Here is a 25018-nt window from a genome sequence, read left to right on the forward strand (position 1 = left end):
TCAGCTTCTCAGCTGTGAGGCACGTGTGATGCATATGGAAACTAGAAATGTCTGCTGCCAAATCGGGTTTGCTGTGGCTTTTAACAGCCCTCTTCATTTACTATTAAGAGCATTTTCCCATGAAAATGTTGTTTTACTGATGCAAAAATATCTAGCAAAGAGACTGTCCTTGGACTGCAGCCCTGATGTCAGTGGAGAGATGATGCCACACGCCAGACAGCCAGGGCAGCAAAAATGGGGGATGGAAAGCCACATCCAGGGCAGACTGTCAATTTGTTATCAAAGGGATCAAAAGCTATTGATCAGAGGGTTCTGAATAGCTCATCAGATTAGGGAGGTGGCAGATAGTGTGTTTTGCTGTGGATCTGACTCCCAAGCAGTAACTATGAGAAATCACTGAATAATACCACAAATAATTAGTGCCCTCACTATCTTGAGATAGCAGTGAGACCTGGCAGATGGATAGAGCTGTGCAGCCACTAGTAAACAGAGTCATTGGAGTGTGGAATGGATCTACAGGTATGTCCCCAGCAGCACTGAGGTGTCCCTCTGGTGGAACCATGTTCAGTGGACTGCCTAGGAATGATCTGGTTGTGCTGCCAACCAGGGGCCAATATCCACTGAAAATTTCAGGCTCCCCCCGACACATTCTTCATCTCAGCTGGTTCCACCAACAAACTTTTCCTTCATCCCTCCCAGCTCAGCAGCTCCCCTCTACTCTGATGATGGATTCCTCCCCAGCCCAGACAGGCAGGGACATTCCTCCAGCTCAAGCAGACCAGTTCCAGCCAGCCCCTGGATGTCCTTTTTGTACACATCCTCAGGGTCAGACAGGGCTGGCCTCATCTCTGTGCTCCTTAGCTCACTAGCATCACAGGACAATTTTATACACTTGTTTGCATCTGCCAGCCTTGCCCCTCTGCTCAACCTAGTGTTGGCTGGTTCACACTGTAGACGACGTTTCTGAATTAGTCATGTGCAGCCCCTAGTCTGCTCTGCTGCCTGCCACCCTCTCCCCATTACCGAGGAGGGGGTGTCGCACATTGGTTACATGACTGATGTGGTGAGGCGGGCCACCCACATCACAGACCCTTTCCTTTCCCTTCCTTCCTTGGCTTCTGCTGATTCCTCTGCTCTAGCAGGCAGCTGGCTGGCAGGAAGTGGGAGTAGCACTGGGTGCCTCACCTGATCAGAGAGAAGAACCAGCAGGGGCTAGGTTCTCTTTCGCCATAAGCTCCCGCTGCCTTCGGGGAGCATGAGAAGCAACTGTATGTGTATATATATGTGTGTTCATATAACGCCCAAGTGTTTCAAGATTGGATGTTTTTCCTAGAAGATGTGCACTAGGAATTATCCCGGGGAAGGTCTATGGGCTGTGTTACACAGGAGGTCAGACTAGATGATCACAATGGTCCCTTCTGACCTTGGAATCCATGAACGTGTGCTAGGGAAGGGAGGATGACCTTGTGGCTAAGTGCTGGACTGAGACTCTCTGGAGATGTGGGCTCAGCCACAAACTTCCTAGGTCAATGGTTTTCAAACCTTCCTTTTTCTTGGGACCCAGATGAAGAAAATTGTTGATGCCCGCGACCCAATGGAGCTGGGGATGTGGGGTTTGGGGTGTGGGAGGGGCTCTGGGTTTGTGGGGGCTCAGGGCTGGGGCAGGTAGTTGGGGTGCAGGAGGGGGTCAGGGCTCTGGGCTGGGGGTACAGGATCTGGGATGGGACTGGGGATGAAGGGTTTGGGGTGCAGGAAGGGGTTCTGGGTTTGGGGGGGCTCAGGGATGGGGCAGGGGGTTGGGGCACGGACTTACCTCTGGCGGCTCCTGAAGCGGCCACCAGCAGGTCCAGCTCCTAGGTGGAGGTGCACAAGTGGCTCCACGTGGCTCTCGCCAGCAGGCACCGCCCCCCTCCCCAGCTCTCATTGGCTGGTTCCTGGCCAATGGGAGTGCGGAGCCGGTGCTCGGGCAGGGGCAGCGCATGGAGCCCCGTGGCCCTCCTGCCTAGGAGGTGGACCTGCTGCTAGCCACTTTTGGGGTGCAGAGTGGTGTCGGAACAGGTAGGCACTAACCTGCCTTAGCCGGGCAGCATCACCGACGGGACTTTTAACGTCCCAGTCGGCGGTGGTGACTAGAGTGACCCAATGCCTTATATTCCTCAACCCAGTACTGGGTCGTGAAAAACACTGTCCTAGGTGACCTTGGGCAAGTCACTTACTCTGTCTCTGCGTCAGTCGCTCGTCTCTAATAATACTCTCCTAGCTTACACAGGAGTGCTGAGAGGACAAATTCCTTCATGATTGTGAGGTACCCAGATACTGCAGTGATGGGAGCCATAGGATGACAGGGATGGAAATAGATGAGACAGTTTTTAAGCTATTTGAGGAAGGTAAGAGTCCAATGTTCAGGGTTCATTGTTAACTGAGGCCACACAGCATCATGCAGAGTGAAGAACAGACACTGAGAAAGGGCTGAAAAGGCAGAAAAAATAGTGATTTTTGAGGGATGGGGGGATTTTTTCATGAATTTGTTGTTGAAATTTCAAATTTTCAAAAAGATTCAACCACTCTCAAAGGTTTTAAAATTTTGAAAAATGGTTGCAAAAACTTGTCATGAAAAGTTTTTGACCAGTTCTGGTGGAAGGCTCTGAGAAGTCTGTGTTCTCTCTTTCTGACTACACTGAAATTCTTGTGGCAACAATAGGCAGGGACAGGGAAGAAAAAGGTCAAGTTGGAGTTGGGTGGAACAGCTGGCAGCCCCAGAACAAAAGTAAATAAAGGAGTTAAAGCACCAGGAAGTGCCAATAAAAACGAATGGTAGGTCTGTTGTCAATTTTTAATTACAAGGGTACTGTTGCCAAATGCAGTCTGATTTCTTGCTGTAAAACTCAGGTTAAGAACCTAGTCCAAGGTGATTTTTGAACTGAAAAATTATCAAGTCCAGGAACTGTTGTGCTCATATGCTTTGGCAAATGAGATTGATTTTAATGGCATCAACATTGGTTGTACAAATGGGACTAATTTGCATGATGGTAGATTCCAAATATGTGAAAAATTACAGCTAATAGAGATTTATGATTGCTGTGTTCATGCTGGTGGAGAGCCGGGTTGTTGCTACGTATAATTTAATATTAGTTCCACTTGGATAAATTTTCCTAGTGGTGGTTTTTTTAAAAGAATGTTTATAGTCAAAAGTTAAAAAAACAACCCAAATTGCTTGAGTTCATGGACATAGCTAAATTGTACTCAATGTCCAGTACTTTTGTCCTGATAGATATTATCAGACGTGTTTGGTTGCTTAAGAAATATGCAGATAAACTGCAGCTCATGCTCCACCAGATCTCTGCTGGCTGACGCAGCCTTTCCAGGGCAGTGTGCCAACAGGAGATGCTCAGACACTGGCTGCTGTGCTTTTCCCTCCTGGCTGTGGTATGGTGTGTGGAGGGGCAGCCAAGTGGGGCTGGTGACATGAAAGTGGTCATGAGGGCTCCCTTCTCCCCCCAACAACTTGGTCTGGAATTCCCTTGAGCCACCATCGTCTCCCCAGGAAAGAATATGAGGAAAGGTCCAAATTTGTGTGTAACACAGCTCCTCCTTTCTGAGCCTGGCTTTGCCCGGGTGCAGTGTATACTGTGGGAAACATTCTCACATGTCTTGCCTGGAGTGCATTAGGATATACAGAGAGCTTCCTCTTTCCCCCTTTCCTTTCCAAGCACAGGTCGCAAGTAGAGCATAATATGGGCCTAGTGCTTTTGATTACCAGGCAGGGAATCCAGTGATGCTCCATTAGGGATTGGCCAACTGGTTTGGGGTGTGTCCAGGCACATGGCTCCCCTGCATTTATGGTGCCTTCAGCAAGAGGTGCTGGGGGAAAGGATGCACGCTGCGACTATTTGAAGACGTGGAAAGGAATGTTCTGGAGCAGGGGTGACCAACCTGAGCCTGAGAAGGAGCCAGAATTTACCAATGTACATTGCCAAAGAGCCACAGTAATATGTCAGCAAGCCCCTCATCAGCTTCCCCTCCCAGCGCCTCCTGCTCACCGGCAGCCCTGCCGATCAGTGCCTCCCCCTCCCTCCCCGCACCTCCCGATCAGCTGTTTCATGGCGGGCAGGAGGCTCTGGGAGGGGGGAGGGAGAGGAGAGAGGGCATGGCAGGGGAGGGGGTGGGAAGGGGTGGAGCGGGGGCAGGGCCTGTGGCAAGGGCAGGGGTTGAGCAGTGAGCACCCCCCCAGCACACTGGAAAGTTGGCACCTGTAGCTCCAGCCCTGGAGTTGGTGCCTATACAAGGAGCCGCATATTAACTTCTGAAGAGCCGCATGTGGCTTCTGAGCCATAGGTTGGCCACCCCTGTTCTGGAGTGTGCTGCACCCTGGCTCCCAGAGCCTTCCTGCCTGTGCAGACAGAGACCCTCTCAACAGTCACTCCCCACAGGATCTAGCCCTGGCTAGTTAGGTGAAATGTATATCGGTCTGGGAACCTTACTAGAGGTGCTTTTCAACTATCAGTGGGTATTGTTCTGTTTGTTTTATATCTGCAATGTTCAGCCATCAGTGCCTATGGGCTCTGAGGCGAGGTCACAATTATGAAGCTGACACCTACTTTTAGGTTTATTAAAATAATAGAATAAAAACACATTCAAAGGAAACGCTTAATAAATAATCAACTGGGCAAATAACCGTCTGTTGTTCAAACCAAATGCATTCCCATTTCAATGCTAAAAGCAAGCAGGCCAGCAGTTTCATATTGTACTGTCAATAGCAGATAGCTCATTGCCTTTCTGAAGGCCGGATTTAATTCAGACATGTTAATTTTGAAACACCAATGGGTCGGATTTCAGTGAAAGATCATTTGTCCATGTAATTGCTGATTATGGACTGTTTTTTCTCTCCTGGATTTCTTTCTGTTCCATTATTTCAATGTACCTAGACATTTAGTTAGAGATTCTCAGCATCCTACATGTGACCTTGCATAAAAACCTTGAAAAATTGGTGGTAATCATTTAAACATTGGTCCAAATAAAATGAATGTAACTACTGGTTTGTGTTCCTTCTTACATCAGCTCTGTTTTAAATGCCTTGCCAGGCTGACTAGCTGAAAGACATTTTGGAATTGTTTGCAAATGGAGCTCAAAGGGAAGGGGCTGTTGCACCTGGTGCTGCCTGCAGATCATGAAAAAGATGAAGATAGAAATGGCCAACACCATCTTCCATATGATCTGGTGACACTTCATACAGGGGCACCTTCATGTCAGACTTTAGTTTGCAAAGCTCTGCATCGATTTCCATCATTTGACTTGCTGAAGTGCCACAGCAGAGCACTTTAAACGCTCCCAGGTTTTGTGTCTAAGAGACTTAGCTGAAATAAAACCTGCAAGCAGGCAACAGAGGAGCCAGCTTCTACTTTGCCTGCATTTAGGTTGCAGCCAGTCATGGAATCCTGCTAAACAAGCTGACCTGTAGACAAACTGCACCCAGCCCGGTAGCCTGAAGGAGGCCCCGAGGGGATAAGAGCTCTTTCCTTCAGCCTCAGGGTACAATTTTCAAAAACACCAAACTGACTTAGGAGTGTAGGTCACAGTTTCAAAAATGATTTAAAGCCAGAGTAGAGTCAGTTTTGAAAATGCCAGTCAGCACCTCTCTGCATCTTTAAATACCTAAATACCTTTTAAACAACTGGCTTTTAGGCACTTCTGACCCTATGTGTCATTGAAAATCCCACTTCTCACTGGCTAAGTCTTTTTTGAAAATGGGTTTTAGGTTCCTACGTCACTGAGGTGCTTTTTGAAAATTTTACCTTAGATCCTCTTAGATGCTCTTCTTGAGCAGCCTTTACATAACATGGAGCTGTTTGGGAAGAATTGGTGGAGTAAAGGAATTTTGATGATCGCTTGTTGGGCATGTTCTTAAACTGATCAAATGTACAGGGTGTTTTTATTTAGCTTGAAGAGTCTGATAAATATAGAATGTAAAAAGCCTCTGTTGTTGAATAGCTCTTATCTCAGTATCTTTATTTACATATTCGAAGAACCCTGACACAATCAAACTACCCAAGGAATGGCTTTCCCTCAGCCTGGGATCAGAAACAAATTAGATGTTAATAGTGTTGTGTGATAACTGGGGAAAATGTTATGCAAAACTGCAAAAATAATATTTGCTTTTAGTTCCAGGTCATTTAGTGGGTCATAGCTTGGTTTTGTGTGACAGAGGGTACTGGCCCTTCAAGCACAAGAGGGTCCAGAAGACCCCCTTTCAAGGATATTGGTGTCACACAGTATCAGCTGGAAGAGAGGCGGTGGTCCTGGAGAGTTAGCAATGGGATGGGAAGATCCCAGGATACTGTCACTTTAAGAATCTGGGATCAGGAGCCCTGTGGGGTAGGGTGAAGCAGTGCTTCCCCCCTCAATCTGGAGAAGCTTTCAGAAGGAGGGTAGTATGTATGCCGGCTTCAGCATGTGGACAGAGGAAGGAAGGCAGAGCTGAAAGGTGAGGCTTCTGCTGAGCAGAACAAGGTCTCCATGGATGACAGGAGCTTTGGAGATGGGTTTGAACTATGGGGTGACTATGATAGACCTTGTGTTTGGGACATTGAGGACTAGTTTGAATTACTTTGGGCTACTAACCCCATTTCAGGGAAGGGCTGGTGGTAGGTTTTTTGTCGCCCCAAGTTCCGAGAGCACAACCGCCCAAGCGAAAAAAAAAACAGGGGGGGCCGGAACGCCGCCCCTGGAATTGTGCAGCCCCAAGCACGTGCTTGCTTTGCTGGTGCCTAGAGCCGATCTTGGTGATAGCCCCGAGAAAACCTATCCAGCACTCCCAAAAGTCCCTGAAGAGAGGGAGCAGAAGGAGGGACCTGTGGAAACACCTCTAGCCATAGCGGGGCACCTGGCAAAAGGCAAGTTGCTACCTTTTGCATAAGAACTTGGGACTTGCCAGATCAAACGAGTGGTGATATCGCCAGAACCAGATGCTTCAGAGGCAGGTGCAAGTAATCCCGTAGTGAGCAATTATGCAATAAGCTGTTAATTTGTTAATTGGGAAAATTTCTGCATAACCTCCTTTATTTAAAGGTTGGCTTATCGCGAAGGCTGGGAGTTTATAATTTTTTTCTTTAAAAAAAAGAAGTTGTCTTATCCTATCTAATATAATTATCAATGTTCTCATTATCTAATATAATGTGTATTCCTTTCTTGAGTCCCACCAGATTCTTGGCCTCAGCAACATCCAATAGCAAGGAAGTCCAGAGGCTGGCTATGTAATGTGTTTTTTAAAATGATTTCCTTTTATCACTTTTCATTTGCACTGACGCTGTTATGCTGTGCTTAAGTAGCCTTATGTTCAGTCTGCAGATTTTAATTTCCTTACTTTTGACATTAGGGGTTTTTCAATTAGCTTCTTTTTTTCAAACTGGCCTTTCTGAAGCTTAGTATTACGGTGCTAGATTTTTCCCATGAAGAGGTCAGGCTTAATTACCACATGTAGTGAGCACTATTACTGAGTGGGTCAGCTAGTTACTTTTTGAACCATTACTTAGGAATAAGTTGAGCATAGTCTCTTCTCCTGTGTTCTCTATAACTAGCTGTTCCATGAAGCAATCATGTAAGTTGGTGAGAAATTGCATCTCTACATCTTGTTCCGTAGTGCCGGATTATTAAAGTTGTCCACTTTAATCATTTTAATAGACTTGGTTTCCCCTTCTTTCCAGACTAGGATTTAGCTACAGTGCATTCATCCCCTTCAGACCGGTTCACTGCAATTTGCTGACTATGGAGGCAATTCAAATGCTCCAGTTTGTTCAGAATTTGGCCACCTCAGCTGCCATTTACAGTGAAACCCTCTGCTCCACTCTCTGCCCCGGCTGCAAGTTTTCTTCCATTGCCAGTTCAGGGCCTTGTTCCTCCTCTGCAAAATTATTAACGGCAACGACCTCCTCCATGGCCCACCAACATAACTCAAGCAAAGCCTCCTATAATCAGGAAAGGGAGAAAAGCGGAAGACTCCATGATGGGAACCTTGATCTAATTTACATGGGCAATGCTTAGATACTGTGGTAATGGGCACTGTGGAAAATGTTAAGATAGAAAGACAGAAATAGAAAGATATTTTGGGTCAAATTCCAGTCCCACATGTGGCTCTCATTAACTTCAGCTGCTGGTAGAGCTTATCTCGTAGTGAAAGGTCATCCACAGGCATTTTGGTAACTTCTGAGTAGAATTTCATTTCAGTCAAAGATACACACCTCTTTATTTGTTTTTCATCATCATTTATGCAAAGCAATATTTTGTTTTTATGAGTGTTATTGGGAAGTGGCTTTGATTTGGGTAATCCCAAACCAAAATAAATTTAAATAACAAAATCAAATTAATTTCACATGAAAGCAGATGTAATTTATAAATGTTGGGTCACCAAGTCAGGGTGCACAAACAGTGCCATGTGATGAATCACGCAGTTTGAACATTGATCTCCGAACATCAACTACTCAAAGGAATATTCTCAGTGAACAGTTCATTAGGAGTCTGTAAGTCTGAAGTCTGTGTATACAAAACATTCATTGAACAAGACTGGATATTCACATACTCACAGTATGCTTCTGCTACTGGTACATAGAGCTGTGTGGAGGATAAATTCTGTTGTGCAAAGGATTTTGAGATTTCTAACTTAGGCTTTGTTCTGAATCAGAACAAAACCTGAAATTTTCAAAATTCTTCATGAAGGAAAATTCCATATTTTGTTTTTGTTTCAGGTCAGTTGGAAGATTTTGTTTCAATATCAACTTTTTTTCAAAACAAAATGTTTCATTCAGAAAGTCAAAATGGGATTGTCAGAAGTTTCTCCCCTGGGTTTTCTTTCAGAATGAAATTCCAGTGAAAACAACCTGATTTTGCAAAGCATTTTGATGCTGATGGAACTGCGTGTTCGGACAGAATAGGGCTCCCTGGAAATTTCTCCAACCAACTCTGACTTATTTTCTATGTTTTGCCTTGAGCCTTTATATGTTTCTATCCATTTATGCAATACATATTTAAAATTTTTATTAAAGCTAATTTTTAAAAAGTTATATAGTACACATGTTAAGAAAAGAGTGTCTGTACATCTGGGTATAGTGCTTAGATTAGTGGTGGGCAACCTGCGGCCAGCCTGCGCTGCTTCCTGCAACTCCCATTGGCACGGCCACTGGGAGCTGCGGACGGCCACGCCTGCGGAAGGTCAATGTAAACAAACTATCTTATGGCCTGCCAGTGGATTACCCTGATGGGCCGCATTCGGGCCACAGATTGCCCAGCACTGGCTTACATTATCCACAAATACAAAGTCTGTTTTTAAAGTCATAAAATACATCTACTGTAGTGCATAATCAGCAATAACACAAATTTAGGTGAATAAATTTAAGAATACAGTTTAGATATTAGCATCCAAGTATTCGGGTACATCATTCATGAAAAGTTATACAGAGAGTTGGTTGTGGAAGGCAAATATAGCTGTGAGTGAAGATTGTCCCTCAATAATTGAGAATTTAAGGCAGGTTGTCCATTTAGAAAATACAATCCAGGAGAAAAGTATTTCAGTTACTTTCCCCACTGTGCTTCTCATTGGCACTCCAGCTCATCCCTCCCAGTATTGCTGATGCCTGGTGATGTGTTCTATGGAGATTTATTACACTCTACTCTTATTCCTCTTTTGTGCCTACTCCACATGCTTCAAGCTCCATTCCCGTAGTCCTATGCCTATGTGAAGTGGTGTTAACAAGGATCAGGTGCTGCCATTGTTTATGAATGTGCTAGGGTTCATTTTACTAGCTGTGGTATGTGCTGATAAAAAGCCCAGCAGTGTGTACATTACAGTGAAGTTCTTGTATTTAGCAGATGAAAAGGCAATACTGTACCTGTAATGAGGCTTGCTCATGGAAAACCCCTTCAAGTTGTTTTTAGCAGTGCTGCATTAGTCATCCTTAAAATGCTGCCAACAGTTCTGTACTTCTGGCTTGAATCACACAGGAGGTGAGGGCTGTTTTGGAAGCTGTGCAGTGTTAAATAGCAACTCCCACTTTGCCTCAGGTGTTGAGGTTATTTTAGGAAAACATGAACTAACATTCCAGACAACTTCTTGCTCTCCATTTAAAGGACCTGTATCATTCTTTCTGTGTGCTGCAGTTTATTGGAAGACCAAAAGGTGGATCATGCCAATGCTTCCCATTTGTCAACTGTGTTAAGATGTTGCATATATTTGGATTTCTGCCTAACTGATTTTGAGAGAATGTGAGACGCACGAGGGGAAAGAAAAAGTAGACAAAAGGAAATCTACTGTGGAGAAATAGCAGATGTTCAAAGATAGATGGCTAAAAAGCCAAGCGGCTGCGAGTGCTATCTAGTAGTAAACACAAAGTGCCTAATTCCGCCAATACTGTTTATACTGAGTAGTAACTTGCTACGCAAGTGGGCCATTTGATTTCAAGGAGACTACTTGTTTAGTAAGGTACTATTGGCCAGCATGAGTAAGGGTTGCAGAACGGGGTCCAAAGGGAATAAACAAAGGCAAATATGGACCTGCAAAAACAATCAAGGATAAGAAAGAGGCATTCACTGTAAGAGACAGAGAATTCATAAAGAGGAGGCAGAGAAATGAGATCATAGGGTGAGGTTAGGGGTCAAATGAAATAAAACTGCTCAAAGATTAAGGCAAATTTGACCAAATACAAGTCCATAAGGAAAAAGTCAGTTACCCAGACATGAAAGGCTACAAGGCTATAGTAAGGGGGCTATAAGGATGCAGCCCATAGTAATGGGCGCCACATTGCAGCATTGCCCCAGGGAAGCAATAATGGCTCAGGAGGACAGTAATCTGCTGCTGCTCTATGCTAGCAGCAATTACTACCTCCACCTTATGTCAGTTCAGCTGTGCTGGCTGGCACATTGGGAGGGCAAAGCCAAAGCTCTGTCCCTTTCCGCATGGGCAGTGGGTGAGACTTCCCCTGGGGGAGGCGAGCTCCTTTTCCTACCTCTTCTGCCCACAGCCCCGCCCAGACTCCACCCCTGCTCTGCCTCAGGCCCCACCCCCACCCACTGCTGACTTGCCACTCACCTCTTCACACCCTTCCCCCGCATATCACCTCCTCCCCTGCCTGCCGCTCGCCCACCTGCTGCTCGCCTCCTCACCCCCCCCACCAGACCCTTTTCCTACCTGCCACGAGACAGCCAGGCCGCCTCAGCTGTGCAGCTGGCTCGCCGCCCGCCTCCTCACATAAGAATGGCCATGCTGGGTCAGACCAAAGGTCCAGCTAGCCCAGTATCCTGGCTTCTGACAGTGGCCAATGCCAGATGCCCCAGAGGGAATGAACAGAACAGGCCATCCTCCAGTGATCCATCCCCTGTCACCCATTCCCAGCTTCTGGCAAACAGAGCCTAGGGACACCATCCCTGCCCATCCTGGCTCATAGCCATTGATGGCCCTATCCTCCATGAACTTCTCTAGTTCTCTTTTGAACCCTGTTATAGTCACTCACCCTGCTGCTGCCCCCTTGCCCCACCCCCAGGACACCCCCTCCCCTTTTCACCTTAAAGCACTAATAACATTCCCCAAGGGAGCTGAGCAGGCAACAGGTATAGCTCAGGTTTCAGAGGAACAGCCGTGTTAGTCTGTATTCGCAAAAAGAAAAGGAGTACTTGTGGCACCTTAGAGACTAACCAATTTATTTGAGCATGAGCTTTCGTGAGCTACAGCTCACTAGCTCACGAAAGCTCATGCTCAAATAAATTGGTTAGTCTCTAAGGTGCCACAAGTACTCCTTTTCTTTTTAGGTATAGCTCAGTTGCCAGATGGATTCTCCTCTGCGTGGCAGGGAGTTTGGTGTGTGCTGTATAGAGAGAGGGGAAAAGCCAGGCTACCTGTGCCAGCCTGAAGCTTAATCTCTCCTTTTGAAAAACTGCTTGCCATTTGCAGCCTGCATTAAGGCAGTAGTTTAATCACCTTTCTTACCCAGAATTCCCTGCCAGACTCGTTTCCTTAAACAGGGATTGAATAAAACGACTAGATCAAGAAATACACTCACTGGCTTTCATCTCTTCCTTGAGCCAGGTTAGCAGTTACTTCTTCTGGGTACAGAGAATAACTGAAGGCTCCTCATTTGGAAATGGTTTTTAACCCCAATAACACATTTTCCTACAATGTAAAAGCCAGCTGAATGTGGCCAAAGGCTTCCTGGGCGTTGGCAAATGCCTGTTAAATGTCTTCATGACCACTTTAACGGCTCTTTAACAGTTTCAATGATCTCTGCTAGTAGGAGGCTTTTTCACTGTGTAAAGTTACTCAGGGACCCTCTCCCCTCACCTCTTCTACCGTCCCCCCCCCCACTGACTCCCTGCTCACATTCACGCTTGCGCTCTCTCTGTCTCTCTCTCTCACACACACACACACACACACACACACACCCTGGAGGGGGGTGAGGAGAGATGGGCCGGCAGCTGTGGGGACCAGCGGGGGGGGGGGGGGAGGGAATGGGGAGGAGGAGAGGAAAGGAGAAAGATTCACCCCAGGTAGCTGCAGCAAGCTGTGGGAGCCTCTGGGAAGGGTCAGAGTAGGGAGGGGAAGAGGCGGGAGGGAGGGGGGCACCACAGCCCAGGTGTCGGGTGGCAAGGACAGTTGTGCTAGGGGAGGCCTCCCCTTGCCTATTATATCCACCACCCATGCCTTTCCGCTTACCCCTATGTATCTGTATCCACAGACTGTGTTTCCTGTGCTGGGGAGAAGGGGACACACAGTCTAGAGCACAGTCTAGCATTCATGGAAATAGCAAGGGAAATTTAACAGTTGGAAGTGTAGCTGGATTTAGGGTGACCAGACAGCAAGTGTAAAAAATTGGGATGGGGTGGGGGGTAATAGGCGCCTATATAAGAAAAAGCCCCCAAAATCGGGACATCTGGCCATCCTAGCTGGATTGGCTGGTTATGTGGAGGGTGGGGAACCCCTGCTGTACTGGGAGTCACAAGATGGGAGTCTGAAAGCTCAGTTATGTGATCTGAGCTGCAGTTAAAAAAGGTTGCAAGTTGGTTCAATTCATGGCTAGCTAAAGTTGGGGCAGATTGATTCACCTATCCCTAATTTAAGCACAGATTTCCGGAGAGGAAAGGTTTAAGATTTTTGCCATTGGTTCCACTGACCTCTGAATACACAATTCTTTTAAAATAGTGTGTATATGTAGCATTTAGTATTACAGCAGTGTGACCATGTGATGAAAGAGCACATCGGGGGCAGATTTAAGCCAGGGGTATTGGAACAATTTGTATAGTGGGGGTGCTGGGAACCATTGAACAAAACTTCAAACCCTGTGTATAATGGAAACCACTTCAAGCCAAGGGTTGCTACTGCACCCCTAGCAGCCCTACTTCCAGCACCCCTGATTTAAGATGGTTGGAAGGACCTTGAGCTTGCTAAATCACTCCTGAGCTACCCCCAGGGACACAGATGGGACTTTAGTGTGCCCTATGAGGGCAGCTGGGGATTCTCTGCCACAGGGGAATCCCCAAATGGCACACAGCCAGCCTAGCTGCATAAGTAGGAGTAGAGTGGTGCTTAGGCCGCACGCTGGCCTTCTGTACAGGGGTGTAAGCACTTTGGGATTGCTTGGTGTGTAAGGCACAATGCAGTCAGACAATCCGCTCCTCTGTTTCCATGCTGTGGCTACTGCAGTAGTATTTCAGACGAACCTTCTAAAGGAGGTTCCTTTAGAACCTTCTAAACCACTCTAAGGAGTGGGGTTTTCAAATATAGCTGCTATGGTAATAGTCTAATGCTGCCTCCTCCGTGATGTGTTTCATGGACCCTCCCTTGCTTATAAAAGAAATGTAAGCCTCAATGAGTTTGCGAAAACCCTTGGTAAAATAAAAACATACCTTCCTGATGCTTTTCTTGATACGAAAATCACTGCAGCAGATTCAGTTGGAGCTATGACAGTTTACACGAGTAAAGAATCTGCCCCATAGTCTCTGTATTTGTGAGGTCACCTGCTAGAAGGTATTAAAGTTACAAAAGGGATTGACAAAGGTTACAAAGGAATATGTTACACAGTGATATAGATTCCAGAATTAGGGGACTTAATTGAAAAGAAATAAGAAACTTCAAATAAATAAAAAATGATAGCAAACTTCAAATGGGGAACATGGGTAGAATTATTAATTCTACTTTTTACTTAGATAGCATTTTTGTGATCTTTTCTATATAACTTTTAGATCAACCTGTAGAATTTGTAACAGAGAATTACATCCCTGCTATTGAATTCTTTCTGTTGGTTTAAAGTTAGATGGAAAATTTCTCATTCCCTATTCAGTTCTATAGAAGTTTTCCATATGGGAAACTGAGGCAGGGAGGTTAAGTGACTTGACCAGAGTCACCATTAGAACTCAGCTGTTCCTTGCACACAGTCCCAGTCTCAAGTCACTAGACCAAGCCTCTCTCTTTACAAGGGTTAATAAAGATAAGGAATACATTATTGGGAAATGGAAACAGAGTATAAATTAGTTTGATGTGTAGATCTGTTTCTGGAGAAGGAGGGGATTGAGAAAAGCAGTAAACAAAAGTGGGAAGGCAGATTAAGAGAGACCTGGAAAAATATGAAATTTGGGCCAGATGCTGTTTCCCTGTTGTGGAAACTTTGTATTTTTATATATAGAAAGAGTGCGAGTGTCCTCATAGTTTAGTGGATCTGTTAGTGTGGGTTGTTCTTCTCTCACCTAATCCTGCTTACATGTGTGTTTGTATAAAGCAAATATTTTCTTTTATCAAATATCAATCAGAGATCAACATCTGCTGAATCATGCTTGAAATATACACAGGGGAAATCCTCGAACCAAATCCCATGTTGTTCCATAGAGCACCCAGATATCTTGCTGTAGCCTAAAGACATTTAACTTTCTTCAGATCAGTGCTCTTTCAGGTTGTGGGCTCCTTTGAGTGAATATATACCAGTGGTGCTCAGCCCTTTTGTCCATGGACCACTGGTGGTGGTTGGTAGAGAGCTGATTTGTCACATCCTGCCTCCTCCTCTGATTTTTTCCAACCACTAAACTGCCCTAAAAAAATCTAGCCGTGTATTAATTACTTTCTATGTAGGCAATTGCTGTAGTTGTCACAGGGCTGTTATGCCATTGTACATGGGAGGAAAAGAGCTCTGCAGGATTGTGAATAGAGCTAGCCAGAAAATGGAATTTCCCTCCCATGAAAAACATTGATGGGGGCTGGGGAGGAGAATTGTCCTAAATTGGGATGAAAAGCAAAAAAAAAAGAATTTTTTTGTGGAAGGAAAAATTCTGAAAAATTCCATTTTGTGAGAACTAAAAATAAATTTTTCAGCTTGTGCCTGGCTGCCCAATTCCCTGGTGAGCTGGAGGTGTAGGGAGTCAGGCAGCCCCTGGAGGCAGCTGCCCAGGGAGTCAGGGAGCCCAGGCTGGCAGGAAACCAGGCAGGCTGCCAGATTTCCTTTGAAAGTACTGATAGATTCAGTCCTGTCTAATCAGCATTTTCTAATGGAAAAATGTTCCCTTGGAAGATTTAAACCCATCTCTAATTGTGAATGTGAAGTATCCAGATTTGTACGTGCACAATACTCATGTGAAGCTGAATGGGGTTGGACTGGTGTAAATGACAGCAGAATTGGGCCTCTACAGTTTAGTGGTATGACAGATGTGGAATGTATTGCGTGCGGCTCTGGTAAATACAATTTAAAAAAAAATTCCAGAGTACACTGAGTCATTTGTAAAGTGCATGCCAAGTGTGCAATGTGGTACCAGGTCAAAAGCATGCGTGGCTTTATGATCAAATGACATGCTGCAATGTTAATTCAATTCCATATATCATGAGAGCATAGTGTGCTACGTTATGTCTTTCAATAATATTTTAATCAGATTGATGTGATAGACTGAGACGCTGATGGCATTGTACTTCAATATGACGACAAAATTCTCAGTAATGTCCTCTTGCAGAATTCTGTAACTACTCTGAAGGGTAGCCAAGTGTGCAATGTGGTACCAGGTCAAAAGCATGTGTGGCTTTATGATCAAATGACATGCTGCAATGTTAATTCAATTCCATATATCATGAGAGCATAGTGTGCTACGTTATGTCTTTCAATAATATTTTAATCAGATTGATGTGATAGACTGAGACGCTGATGGCATTGTACTTCAATATGACGACAAAATTCTCAGTAATGTCCTCTTGCAGAATTCTGTAACTACTCTGAAGGGGCAGAATTGAGTCTAACATTGGATCAAATTCTACTTCCAGTTCAGTGGTGCAGCCTCACTGAAGCCAAGCAGGTTTTACTGGTGAAACTGAGGACAGAATCTGACCCACTTTGTAATAGACTATAAGCTCTTTGCGGGAAGGGACAGTCTTTGTATTATTTGTGTACAGTGCCTTGCACAATGGAGCCCTGATCTTAATTCAGGACTTGATGCACTGCTATAATACAAATAATAGTAATAACTGATGGAGAATTCAGAATTTCTTATCCCATATTCTGGAACAGACAGAAACAAGTGAGACGTAGCCACAGAGGTAGTCACTCGTCATCCTGGAGGTGTACATTTAAGCTCTCCAGCAGTCGTTCTGCAATGCTTCATTTCTTTCTTTGTATCAAATGACAATAAAAATGATTGGTCTGAGAACTGGCTAGCTCAGGGAGAAGGATTATTGGGTCAGATCCACCGAAATGCCTTGAGCAAAGTGGATTTACTTCAGCGGAGGATCTGGACCATTGGATTTAAATAGATATTTTCACAGTGAATAATTAGCAAATGAATGTAAACCTATTTCTGGAATTCATGATCCTTTAGTTGTTTACCATAGCAGTGGACCTGAATCCTCTGTCATCAAGCAGCACTATTAATATACCTCAGGGTCAATTGTAAGTGGCATTGTAAAGTCAGAAAGCAGAGTCACTTGAACTGTCCGTGGCAAGAACCAAGGGGGTTGCCTCTTGAGTGATCCAAGGATTTAAGCCTTGAAAACAGTTTGACATTCTGTGACCCACCTTGTAATTTTCCTAATCCATCTCTTTACAAATGCATGTTCCCAAGAGGGCAGAATGGGCTGGGGGGAGGGCTATACACGACACACAGGAGATCTGTGCTTTTACTATGTCTGCATGAAGGAGGTGGGGGGTGCTGGCAGGCTAAGTGGATTAAATACTGGCTTTGTCAGCTCACAAACAGGGGTAGCAGTCTGACCTAAGGACCTAAGTAAAATGAGATTATTTATTGGCTATTGTGATGGGGGAAAAAGTGCCCTGGCCCAAGAGCTATGTGTACTAACCACTGTTTACAATTGAGACTATCTCTGGTCATGCCTGGAAAGCCACCAAAAGTGTTGGAATCTTCAGATTCCTACAAAAGCCCAGGAAGTGGCCCCAGAATCCAGCAGGTGTGCCTCTCGGCACTCAGAGTGAGTGGCTTTAGCTGAATGTTGAATCACTGATTGAGTCTCTTGTGAATGCTGCACAGAGTTATTTTGCCTAGGGAAATGACGCTGGGCATGTGGAGGCTCACTTTTTCCCCACAAGAAGTGAACTATTAATAATAACACTTAAAACACCAGAAGAACAAACAACCCTCCAAGTTTAATAATAATAATAATAATAATAATAATAATTAATAATAGTAATAAATATAATAATTAATATTCTCTCCTCTGTGTGTGCTAATGTATCTGATTTTCTCTTTGCCTGGCCTGCAGGCTGTAAGCCCTTGAGGACAGGGACAGTCTTTAATTTGTAGTTTGTGCATGAAAAGAACATTGCCAGAGTTTCATAAATAACAACAGTGACTCTGAGCACAGGCTCAGAATGTCACCTTCAGTCAATTTTTACCAGCTTTTTCCACACATAGCACAGATTGTATTCATCACATGCAAAATCTTTAAAGTTCTGAAAACAAATGCTCCACTAACTAGTCCTCGAAGTTTACAGCATATAGTTATTTCATGCTCACCAGTTCAAAGTCAGCTGAATGGGGTTTGGATCAAATGTTTACAAATAATTTACTTCTCCATAAATAACTTCAGTTCCAAAGGGCAATGACTGAGAAAGTTATGACTTATAGAAAGCAGAGGTTGAAAATAGGGTGGCTCGCTCAACCTTAGTTAGTGTCACTACAACAATCATAATCTCTCTTTGTAGTTTTTTCTGTGTGTGTAACTATACAGTAGAAGCCCTGGTGACTTCAATGAGAGCTGTCTCTTGTTTTAAAATGGCAATTACAACCGGCCTCCTCTGGCTGGCTTCAGAGCCAGGTTAGTCATATCTTATCGTTCTAATGTGGCAGGAGTTAACAGCTTAAAGGATGGAAACAGGTCTGAAAGTCTCAAGGAAGATAAGACTTGGGAAGGCAGGTTTAGGTTAAATAAGAAAGCAGTTTTCATCAGGCTTCTCGGAAACAAACTGACCTGAGACTTGTGATCCATTTCTAAATTTGGCCTTTTCATTTTCCACGTACAGGAACTATAATGACGATAGCGGCACAAATCCCTGGTGAATTTAGACAAACAAGGCAGTGGCTGAATGTCTGTCTTTATTATTGGCCCAACACATGTCAAGTGTTATAAACATGACTCATGACAACTTTAATTAAGGTAACGAATGTGGAAAAAATAGCAAAAGGCCACTCATTCCTTTTTCACAACTTTGGAAATGAAACTAATTTCTGAAGCATTTTCCTTTATTTTTTTTGGTGGAGGGGTAAATATGGTTCTCCTTCATTGGATTTCTGTTTCCTGCAAAGGATTTCCTACAAAGGGTTATGTCAAAATTTATTACTATTCTTTGATGATGTTAATATAGCCTGGAAAAAAACCAAGGTAGCTTTTGGTTTGGATTAGTTCAGTTTCTCCAGAAACCAGCTGAAACGATATACAATGGGCCATAATATTTTCAGATGGTGAAAACTGGCATGGTTCTCTTGAAGGCAATGAAACGACACCAATTTATACCAGCTGAGGGTCTAGTCCACAATAATTCCATTGACATATTAATGTGTTTGTTTATTTAATATTTTGCTCCTTGGAACAACTTCATCAAATGCACATCTTAGGTATCCAGTATTACAATATCATAGGTGACTACCTTTCAAATACTGTAATATGATACACTTAAAGACACATTGTCAGGTGAAATTTGCCCCTAAATGTAAGTCTTCTAAAAACAAGTTTCTACAAAACCTTAGATATGTTTCTATGACATATTATATAAAAATCCAATGTAAACATTTTTATAAACCAATAAACGTTCTCCTATAGTATTTGCAACCCAAACATTGCAGGTTTGTGAAAACCAGAATGTGAAATTGATTAGTTACTGGGAGAGAGGTTCAAAATTTCCAAAGGGATTTAGGAGAACAAGTCCCATTCACTTTCAACAGAATTTATATTCTTACATTATTTTGTCATATTTGAAAATCCCACATGCGGATTAGAAATAAAAGTGAAATTCATTAGTCTGGTTTTATTGTCCAAATTGAGAGAAAAGTAAACAAGCGGCTCAGTTTTAATGATCTGCAGGATTATTCATAGTATTCAGAAGGATTTAAAAAAAATTAATTTGTGAGCAGATTTTTTTTCACAGGCATAAATGGCAGGTAGGCACTGAACTGCCATATGTGCTTTTGAAGATCTCCCCGCTGATTTCTAACCTTGCGTGTTTCCTTTCATTTAAAGCGGCAGAAAACACAGAGCAGTCAGAATTTCAGGTTGCCTCCTGCCTTCTGTAACTAAAGCATCCCTTTTAGTATGAAACTTCTGTTTGTTGTTTTAAGATTTTTGCTTATTGTACTATATTATGATATTAATCTAATATGAATGTTATGGATCGTTCTGGTTAAAAGTGAAGATGGATTTATCCAGGGGGTTCTCCCTGGAATTGGAGTGCTGCCTTGTTCTTTGTAAACATGTCATAGAAATAAGTAATAAACCAAATCAATTTGATTTTATTTAGCAGAGATTTTGTGTCACAATCATCGCATTCAAACTGATTTTTGTTAGAGACTTGAAAAGTGTGTGTGTATGCGCTGTAGCTGTCTGTGGAAATTAATTGTGGTTATTTTGCATTCAAATACCCCAAAGGTCTGTATGCTCTGTCATGCAGGAAAGAGAGCAGCAATCAGTCATTTACACAGAACATTATATTAAGGGGGAAGTCCTGCTCCATTGTGCAAAGCCCAAATAAATGGGCTTTGCATAGACCACCAGCACAAGGGTTATGGGGAAGGACTCCTCCTCCGAACATCAGAGCAGTCAGTCCTATTATAATAAAAAATGCTCCCAGCCCTATGAAAATGACAGTATTCTGCAATAATAACTCCAAACACCATTGCAGTGTTTTGCAGTGTTACAATAGAATTAAGTAGTGCTTTCAGTAGAGGCAGATTAGCTAAGAAATAGCTATAACTAACATTATGAAGCTGCCTTTTTAAAACCTGTCAAAGCAGGTTCTGGTACATAACCCTTTGTCCGTTATATTCTGGGTCAAGACAGTGGCTACAACTGCCATTGCACCACATTGCAGCAGTGGGTGATCTCACAGGCAGGACAGGGCTCCTATGATATACTGCGTATGTGCACCAACATTAGGAATGAGGATTCTGGACTAAGAGGAAGAAAGAACCATTCCTAGTCTCATCCAGTTTGTCAAGGCTCTGATCCTCTTATTGACTTTAATGAAAGTTGAAGGCATTCAGCACCACACAGGACTGGACCCAGGTAGGGTAGCTGTCTGAAATAAACAGACTAGCACTGAATCATTAGTGCAACAACTATCTACTTTAATGTCATGTTCATTCCTCTTGAAGCCTGGTCAAATCTTGATGCCAAAGGGCTGCTGAGCATTGTAGCAAAGGGAAAAGTATATTTTACTACCAGATTTTAGAAGACTCCTATCCCCACCTAGGGCCGGATTAACTCTCCTGTGGGCCCGTGGCTATTAGGTTTTGTGGGGCTCCTGTGTACAAGTCTTTTTCCTGGGAGGGAATTTGGTGCAGGAGGGGTCTGGGTGCAGGAAGGGGATTCTGATCTGGGGCAGGGGGTTGTGGTGGAGGAGGAGGTGCGAGGTGCAGGCTCCAGCCGGGAGGTTCTTACCACAGGCGGCTCCCGGCCGGCAGTGCAACAGGGCTCAGGCAGGCTGCCGGCCTGCCTGCCATAGCCCCATGCCGCTCCCAGAAATGGCTAGCTCCTACCATGTCTTTGCGGCCCCTGGGAAACCAGCCAATGGGAGCTGTGAGGACGGTGCTGGGGATGGGGCCGCAGGGACGTGCTAGCAGCCAGCCACTTCCAGAAGCGGCGTGGGGCCATGGATGCAGGCAGCCTGCCTGAGTGCCCTACTGTGCTGCAGGACTTTTAGCGGCCCAAGGTTGGAGATCACTACCTGTGATTTATTTTTGCAGGGCCCCCTTGAGCTGGGGCCCTGGGCTTCAGCCCCGAAAGCCCCTGCCTTAATCCAGCCCTGTCCCCACCCAAACCAAAAATTGTTTCTAAACAATATTTTTCTCTTGAGGATTGAACAAAGGACCCGAGTGATTCATGGGTATGTCTGCACTGCAATCTGAGATGTGATTGCAGCATGAGTAGACATATTTGTGCTCACTTTGCTCACACTAGCTAAAAATAGGAGTGCAGATGCAAAGTCAGGGACTTCAGTGCAGGCTCTACGAGTATGCTGGGGACCTACGTGGTGGCTCTCCTGTGCCATCACATCTATACTGCTATTTTTAGCCATGCTTGTATAGATATGTCTGTTCATAGTGCAATCATCCTTTGCATTGCAAAGTGGACATATTCTGTGAAACAAGGTGGTACACACCTGCAGTTACAAGGGGGAGTCTGTGCAATGGAAACACAACAAATAGTTCAAGTGAAAAAAATACCAAAGGACTAAGACTAAAATGATATTTTTCACTTTCTTTTTTGGTTACAAAGACAATGGGAGTTTGGGATAATCAAAGAATACAGGATCAGGCCCCAAAATAGCAACCTCTTCATCGCTTCTCTCTGGTAGGCTTGCTGTTTTGTGCCTTTTCACTCAGTGTGGAAATACAGTACATAATAACAGCCAGCTCTTGTGGTCCCATTTTAATCAAGGGAGTTTTACCTGAGGAAGGACTCAGCATGGACTGCAGGCTTTGGCCCTTAGTCTTCAAGTGAGTGTAAGATTGTAAGAAACCTTATAAAGCCTGGATCCTTCAGCCAGCAAAGTAAAACAGGATTTCCAACCTCCCTAGCAATCCACATCGTACTAACTAGCTCTGTCAGCTGTAGCAGAGCTGTTAAGGGAATATTGATCTCCTGCAGAATTTGGCATGTAATATCAATTCAAAGTTGTTCAGGGACCGTAGTAATCACCTTCCTTGTTATTTCCCAGTGGGAGGAATGTTAGAAATGAAGAGAATATTTCCATTTCTCCTGGTCACCCATCAACTGACTATTGAAGCTCATCAGCTTAACTGGTTTTCAGGTTTCTTTCTCATAGAGAAGGTTACCAAATGCTGGTGTTTGAAAAGAGTTTCCAGTTTCATTACAAAGAAATGATACTTTCACCTGCAAACCTATGCAGCCAAATTTTCAGGAGTACTGTCTGTACTCATATCTCTGCCTTAATTCTAGGGTACCCATCCTGAGACCCCTGGTGCCTGATTATCAGAGATGCCGAGGACCCACATCTCCTATTGATGTGAATGGCACTATTGGCTTGAGGACAGCTTCTCGGGTCCTTGGGCTGTAAACACGTTGATTCTTTTCACTTAGGGCTATGTTGTGATTTGGAACACATGCCTGGAGAGGGCAGATAACAGCCCCTCTTACATCTCTGTGCAGGTCACCCAGACCTTGGGTGCAGTTATGCAGGAGGAAGCACCTACTTATTCTCCCCACACAGTAGAAGGTAAGGAGATTCAGCAAATGGACAGTCTTCGGGTGTGTCCAGGCTGCATTCAAGAGTGTGATTGTAGCACATTAGGTATACCTGAGCTAGCTTGGATGAAGCCATGGCAGTATGGGCAGCAGCATGGCCTAGCCACTTGAGTACATACCGAGAGGCCTGGGGGGCTTGTACGACCCATGCTGCCCCCTGTGCTACCACAGCTTCACTGCGATTGTTATTTGGGTTAGCTAGATCAAAGCTACCTCAGGTACATCTGCCCATGCTGCAGCCACGCCACCAGTTAGAAGGGCAGACACACCCTTAGCTCTGCCCCCGCCGCTCATGTGCTAGCTAACTGGTGTTGCAGTTTTGCCGTTGGTCCTTATTAACACCAATGACTTGCCATCATGGAGCAAAGAGGAGGCAGGGAGGGAACTGTAACTTAGGGGGGCATGTCAGGGCCACAAGCCTCTTGGGGCAATCCTTTATTCAGGGCTGTGCCTAAAGCCACAATTTAGTCCTTAACAGATAATAAACAACTGTAAAAATAACCTGCTAAAGTGTTTGCAGAATCGGGACCTAAGGCTAGATCACATTTAAAGAGGACTGCCTCCCTGCAGGAAACCTGAAGTCTGTAAAATTGAACACGGAAAGCCTTAGAAACCATTAACCATTTCCTGAAGTCTCTTCTCATTCCTGACTTGCTTGAAACTCTCATGGAAGTTAGCAGCATTGTGCCTGACTGAGGGTGGGATTTTCTTTCTCTGTGTGGGTTCCAGGACTCGAGAATGTGCTCCCCACCTTGTGCTGAGAGAGCTCAAATTTGGTGACCTTCTGGGTGTGCTGCAAAAACCATGTGTTTGACAGTGGGGTTGGAGAAGACTGAGGGTATTATGATAAAGGGGCAGAAAGGAGTTTCCTGTTGGTGGCTGAGCTCCTGCTGAAATGATTATTTTAATGCTGCTGAGATTGAATCATACAGCTAATGGTTTATTAGTGCACTTAGAGCCTTGGATCGATGCCTTTTTAGTGCTTATTTAACTCTAAATAAGTGTGTTAGGTACCAAACTTCCATTGAAACTCAGTGGGATGAAGGAACATGTTTTGCAGGAGTGCAGTCCTGGTTTTCAGCGTGAGCCAGGCCTTTTGGAAAAGTAAGAGCTGCCCAGGAAGTCTGTATATTTTTAAACAGAACATAAAGCTGGGCTCAGTTAGGAGTTCCTTATTTCAACAGGCTTTTAACAGGCTGGGAGGAGGGGTAGAGAGGAGGGGAGGGGGCGTGGGGAACAGATTGAGGGATAAATTTAGTATTTGATTTTCCAAACATGTCTGATATAAAATATGTTCCCTCACCCCAGCCGGCATTTGCTGAAGTTAAACAAAACCACATGAACAGCATATCATCCACTGTCCATTTCTGCTTAATGAGGCATCTGCCAGTAGATCAGTTAGCACAAACATTTATTCATTCGTCATTTCACTGACCAGTCAACCACAAAAACATAACTGACAGTTAAATGGTGCAGGAGGTGAGACCGACAGGTTAGCCAGGCTTGGGATGCTGCCAGGAATGCCACACTGTAACAAGAAGGCTCCTGAACAAACACCATATGAATTGAAGCTGAGCTGGAAGATACGGTTTATACTGATGTTAATTATACGAGGCAGCTCGGCATGTTAGTACAGTATATTTCACCATGTCTGTTTCAGACTCTGCCTTCATGTTCATCTCCTCCCTCTTTTAAAATCCAATCATTGAATTTAGTGTCTGCACAGGAATGTCAAGGCCCATCATTTGCAGCTCCCCAAAGCCAAAGATAAGGGCTTTTACTGTTCTGCACTGAGAGCTGTGCGTAGCCTAAAGTGAAGTGTTTGGAGCCTCCATTCCTGGATTCAGTTCCTCATGGTCTTTCATCGTCGGGGGAGAGGGGGATTTTGAGGAAAAACTGTGCCTACTACAGTGGCGATGGGTCGGGAATACGTGTGGGTGGATATGAACGTTTATGTATCAGCTGTTGCCACATATTGGAGTTGTTTTTTCCAAGCGTCTCCAGGGATTGTTTGATGAATTTGCTTAAGATGTTTGTATGTGGGAAGATACATTGGGATGTCAAGACTCCAAACTGGGTAAC

The sequence above is a fragment of the Caretta caretta genome, chromosome 1 (assembly GCF_965140235.1).
Source record: "Caretta caretta isolate rCarCar2 chromosome 1, rCarCar1.hap1, whole genome shotgun sequence".
Lineage (NCBI taxonomy): Eukaryota > Metazoa > Chordata > Testudines > Cheloniidae > Caretta > Caretta caretta.